The 5655-nt window shown below is 44.3% G+C and overlaps 1 pseudogene; it reads right to left on the minus strand.

The window, feature by feature from the left end:
• Positions 1-1588: 1588 nt before the first annotated feature.
• On the minus strand, positions 1589-3259 carry LOC107180690 (annotated as a pseudogene).
• Between the last annotated feature and the right edge of the window lie 2396 nt (positions 3260-5655).

Raw genomic sequence — 5655 nt, forward strand, 5'->3', positions numbered from 1 at the left:
CGTAAAATCTACAATTATCTCAAAATAAAAAGTTTAAAGAATAAATCCATATACCCAAATATAAATTAACTGGGTCCAGTTTATCTCAGTTTGAGGAATTACCTCAATCTAGATTCTTCTAAACATCCAGGTTAGAAACCCGGGGTCATCCTTTACTTTGTACCTCTTTCTCCCTCCCCCGACTACATATTTTATTATTTTTTTAGTGTTTATTTTTGAGACAGAGAGAGAACGTGAGCATGAGTGGGTGAGGGGCAGAGAGAGAGAGAGACACAGAATCCGAAGCAGGCTCCAGGCTCTGAGCCGTCAGCACGGAGCCTGATGCGAGGCTCGAACCCACGAACTGTGAGATCGTGACCTGAGCCAAAGTCAGAGGTTCAACGGACTGAGCCACCAGGCGCCCCTAACTAGGTATTTTAAATCCAGCACTCCTATCGCTCTGTCTCTGGGTGTGCTGTTAGTTTCCCTTCATCTGAGAATGTCACTTCCCTTTCATTCCTTAAGGATAATTTCATCACATATAGAATTCAAGATTGACAGTTCTTTGCTTTCAGCACTTTATAAATGTTGTGTGACTTCTGCCTCCATAGTTTCCTTTATAGGCAATACTAAAATAGAACTTGAATTGGTATTCCTTCCTGGTTGTTTCCCCCCTGTTTTTCATACTTTAGCTAAGTGTTCAGCTTTCAGAAGATTAATTATGATCTGTCTAGTGGATTTCTTTGGTCTCAACCTACTTGGGAGTATATCAGCTTCTTGAACCCACAGGTTTCTAACTTTCACCAACTTTGGGGCGTTTTCAGCCATTATTTCTTTGAATACCTTTCAGCCCCACATTTCTCCTCTCCTAGGATTCTGATGACACAAATGTTAGCTCTTTTGTTATTGTCCCATGGGTCCCTTATCCTTTTTCTTTGCTGTTGGGATTCAGTAAATTTCATTGATCTGTCCTTAAATATCCTGATCTGATCTTTTGTCATTTCCATGCTACTACTAAGTTCATCCAAGTTTTAACTTTCATAGTAATTTCTCATTTCTATCATTTCCATGTGGTTCTTTCTCATAGCTTCTATTTCTTTGCTAAGATTTTCCAATTCAAGACAATTTGCAGTTGATTGTTGCAGCATTTTTATTACAACTGCTTTAAAATCCTTGTCAGATAAATTCTAACATCTGAATCATATCAGTATTGGTATCAGTTGACTGCCTTTTATTTACATTGTTGTTTTCCTGGTTTGGGGTATGATGAGTGATTTTCTATTGTATCCTGGACATTTAGGTCATTACGTTAGGGATCTTTTAATTCTATTTACATCTTCTATTTTAGCAGGTGGGAGTCCTATTTAGGTGTGGCATACTGGTTCTTTTATGGGTTTTACTTCCAACGACCGTTGTTTCCTTCTTTTCTTTTTCTTTCTTTTTCTTTCTTTTCTTTCTTTCTTTTTCTTTTCTTTTTCTTTTTTCTTCTTTCCTTCCTTTCCTTTCCTTCCTTTCTTTCCTTTTTTCTTTTCCTTCCTTCCTTCCTTCCTTCCTTCCTTCCTTCCTTCCTTCCTGTTTCTCTGACTTTTCTTTCCAGTTTTATGTTTTATTAACACGAATATGACATGTACATAAGCTGTCTATTTTCTTCTCTGAGCAGCCTCGCATTGGGGTTGGTGACTCCGATGGCCAGCTGGGCTCCTCTTTCCACAAGGACTTTGTGGTTCTTGGAGGAGATGCTGTAAACGATCTCTGCACAGTAAGGTTTGCTGCTCTTCAGCGGTACTTCCAGCTCCTTGGCATTGTAGACTAGGAACTTCCAGAAGCCACTGGGCAGCATGTACTTTGTTTTCTTGTCACTCCCATAACCAATGTTGGGCGTCAAGATCTGGCCCTTGAATCTTCTGTGCACCCTATTGTCAGCGCCTCTGGGTTTCCACCATTTGTACTTAACTGTGACATATCAGTCTGACTGGTGCCAGATGAACTTCTGGGTCCTCTTTTTCACGATCTTGGGCTTCCCCAGGGGTCTGAGGGCAGCCAGGGTGCCGAGTAAGAGCTGGCTGCCACCTCCACAGGCAGCGCCGAGGAAGAGATGGCAGTTCGGTTTGTTTTTTGAGCCCTTGCAATACTATTCTGGTCTGCGTTGTTCTTTTGGTGCAGCTGGGGTTCCTGCTCAATCCCTGCCGGTGTCTTCTGTGGTGTCAGAAGGTGCTTCCCTGGGTCGCATGGTGTTGCTGGGCCTTCTGCAGAGGGACAGGCAGGGAGACACAGGGCTTTGCAGCTGCTGTGAACAATTTGGGCCACCTGCTGGCACGCTGGTCTGAAACTAGGGCTGGGGGTCCCCGTAAGTCTCTACTGGGCTCCCCCTTTCTTGTCCTTTGGCTGAGAAAGCAAGCTTTCCACTTTTTTTTTTCTTCCTCCTCTTTCTATCGGTGGCTCTGGGTTGCAGGCCCCTTCAGAGCTTAGTCCAGGGTATATGGGAAAGGAAAAGAAAACCCAGGGAGATTCACCACTTTGTTGTTCCTCGACTCTCAAGGGCCCAAGCCAGCCCACCGTCTTCTTTCTAGCTTTCAAGGTTTCTAGCTATCATGGTTTTTAAGCTTTCAAGGTTTTTAGTCGTACTTAGAGAAGGAAAAACTGATTCTGCACCATCTGGCTCTAAAACCATAAGCCTGCCTTTTAAAGGAAGCAGTGGTTAGAGACTGTATTCAAAGGGCAGGAACAAATAAAATAAATAAATTGACCCACATCAACTCCCCCAGTTGGTTCCTTGGTTCTGAACTGTATGACTCAAAATTGGGCCTTGTGCTTGGTCTGGTCTGTTGTCATTAAATAAGTCATCAAGGGCTATCATTTTGGTATGCATGATTCCGGGGACTGGTGGCACAAATGGTGTGACGCTGGGTAAGTGGATGTAAAACTGTGATGGGCTACGTGTCTTTATGTGCGTATTCAAGCACACAATGGTTTTAAAAGCACAATTGGCTAAGGTTTATCATAGCTGAGCACTGCCTGAAGGACGGATGGTTGTAACTTTCTTAAACCCCTCTCCTGCAGAGAGTGGGGGGGGGGGGGTGGCAGGCATGGTTACAAATTACTGGATCAGGGATGGCAAACAGGATTAACTCATTTGCTAATTCTGCTGAATTGATGCCGGATACTTTGTCCTGAAAGATCCAAAAGCAGGGCTTAGATTCAGGGTCATGTTCCATGAGTTCTGTGTGCCATGGATACAGGAATGGGTGGTGGCAGCACATATGCCTCACCCGTTTAACATCCCCGATCTAGAAAAGTCCTCCAGAGCTCACATTCTTCCCATAGACACAGGCAGGGCTTACCTGAGTTTGAAGGCCCAAGGGTGGAAAAAAAAAAAAAAAAAGCGATCTATCTTGAAGAGTATGTAATAGAGAGATTTCTTGGCGTGGGGGCCCAGAGCGATGGGCTTTTGCAAAGATTCTGCCCAGTGGTTCAGCACGTAAATCGTTCTAGTTGGAATGAGACTTGGCCTGATATTTACACAAGTCCTACCAACATCTATTTGTAAACAAGTGCGTGTTTTGTCTTGTTTTGTTTTTTAGCAAGACTTTTCTGCTTTTTACAAAGAGTAGAAACACTTTCCAAATGACCTCTGACTCTGGGGCCCTACCTGTTCTACTCACAGACTCAGTAGCAGACAAACAGCCGTAGACACAGCTCATCTCAGGGGCCAGGAGGTGATTCGGACGGGAAATAAAGCAGGAATCACATTTCCACGCCTTGCTTCATCATATACAGGAAGAGAATTATTACCATTTTATCTGACAGTTGTGTAAAAATACTAAGAAGCCAAAAACGCCTGTTGTGTAAATGAAATACAAAAAAAAAGAAAAAAGAAAAGAAAGGAAAAAAGAAAAAGAAAAGAAGGCTTTAGGTGCTCAACCACTGTTCATATACTGGAGGAAAAACCTCTGGAGGGGACTTGGCTAAGAGTTGGTTATTGTCTCTCAAGGGTCCTTTTGACCTCTGCGTTTTCTGCCTCGGTGCTGACTTTAGATCCTGGCTCTCCTGTGTAACAACACAACTTTGTACGTGACATTCACACGTCAAGGGCCAGCTGCCTCCCTGCCCTGCTGCCTTGTGGAAGAGGTCAAGACTCATTTCACTTGTGAGGAATCTAGCGCCTGGTCAGTGCAAAGAAGTCTGCGTCCTTTTGCTTTTTTAGAATGTGATCCTGGCAGGTGGACCTACTAGGTTAGTGAGCTACAAAGTTGCAAAGGTGTCTTTGTAGGAGAAGGCAAAAATGGAACTTTCGACATGGGCAGCAAATCTCACGAGGGATAGAACTTGCAATGGGTAAGCAGCCACTTCACAATCTTAACAGTTACACACCCCCCCACACCCCTGCATTTTGTTGTAAATTCTAGCTGGAAACACAGCCCTCACATATAAGTCAATTCTTTAACGGGTAGCCTCAATTATGGGACCACAAAAGGACGAGGCAGAAGATACGGATTAATGACCATCTCTGGTAGGGAGACTTGAGTTCAAATCCTATGGCTCTGCCATTTCTTTAGAACTATGTGAGCTTGGACATGTTGCTGAAAACTTCTAGGCCTGTTTTCCTCATTCGGATAATGGGGTGATATGCCCACGTCATAGGCTTGGTGTATGTGTCAAAGTAATGTATATAGCGGCCTTAGCGTAGCTCCTGGCACAAAATCAAGACTTATACACACTGGCTATTAACAAGAAATCAAATTCTCTGAGCAGCTAAGATATATCACAAATCCTGTGACGTTGAGCACTTTTGCTCAAGGACAACCCATTAGGCCCGCACTGCATCTTCATACTTTGATTTTGACAGTCAGGACCGATTTGTCTTTGACAGGGGATATCATTTGGTTTCCCACGACCTAGCATGGCAAAAGCCTCTATAATCTGAAGGTGGGGGCAGGGGAGAAGCAGGGCAATTGTCAGGGACAAGAAGGACAAGTGATGGAACAGAACAGAGCAAAGCCAGGGCTCCATTCTAGGAATCTTGAGGGTATTTAGAAAAGGTACAAGCAGCCTTGTATTCCTCCCGAGTCCCTGAAAACACCACTGTGTCATCCAACAGCCCAGTGATTCATGACGACGGTGAAGTGTGCCTTAGGCTTCAGATAAAGTTTGTGCTCGATATTTAAGAAGGCAGAGAGCCAAGTTTTCCACTGCCAAGCAAACACTATCAGGGAGGGCAAAATCAACACGTTAGTGCTTGATGACAGGGGAGTCTCAGTTGCATGGAACATCTCGGTGGGCAAAACAACTCAATTCCCAACAAAGCTGAATAAATGAAGCGTCGCTCTGTTTATAAAGCTTCAACATCTCTGGGGCACCTGGGTGGCTCAGCTGGTTAAGCAGCCGATGTCAGCTCAGGTCATGATCTCACGGTTGGTGGGTTCGAGCCCCGCGTCAGGCTCTGTGCTGATGGCTCGGAGCCTGGAGCCTGCTTTGGATTCTGTGTCTCCCTCTCTCTCTGCTCCTCCCCCACTCATGCTCTGTCTCTGTCTCTCAAAAACAAATAAACGTTAAGAAAAAAAATTGTTTAAAGCTTAAACATCTCTGCGAATCGGCACTGCATAAATTCACCCCCGCCTCCCCCAAAAGACAGTGGCCACTTCACTTTGGTGCAAAGAATCAGGGTCAACTTGCCTG

The sequence above is a fragment of the Panthera tigris genome, chromosome E1, assembly GCF_018350195.1.
Source record: "Panthera tigris isolate Pti1 chromosome E1, P.tigris_Pti1_mat1.1, whole genome shotgun sequence".
Taxonomy (NCBI): domain Eukaryota; kingdom Metazoa; phylum Chordata; class Mammalia; order Carnivora; family Felidae; genus Panthera; species Panthera tigris.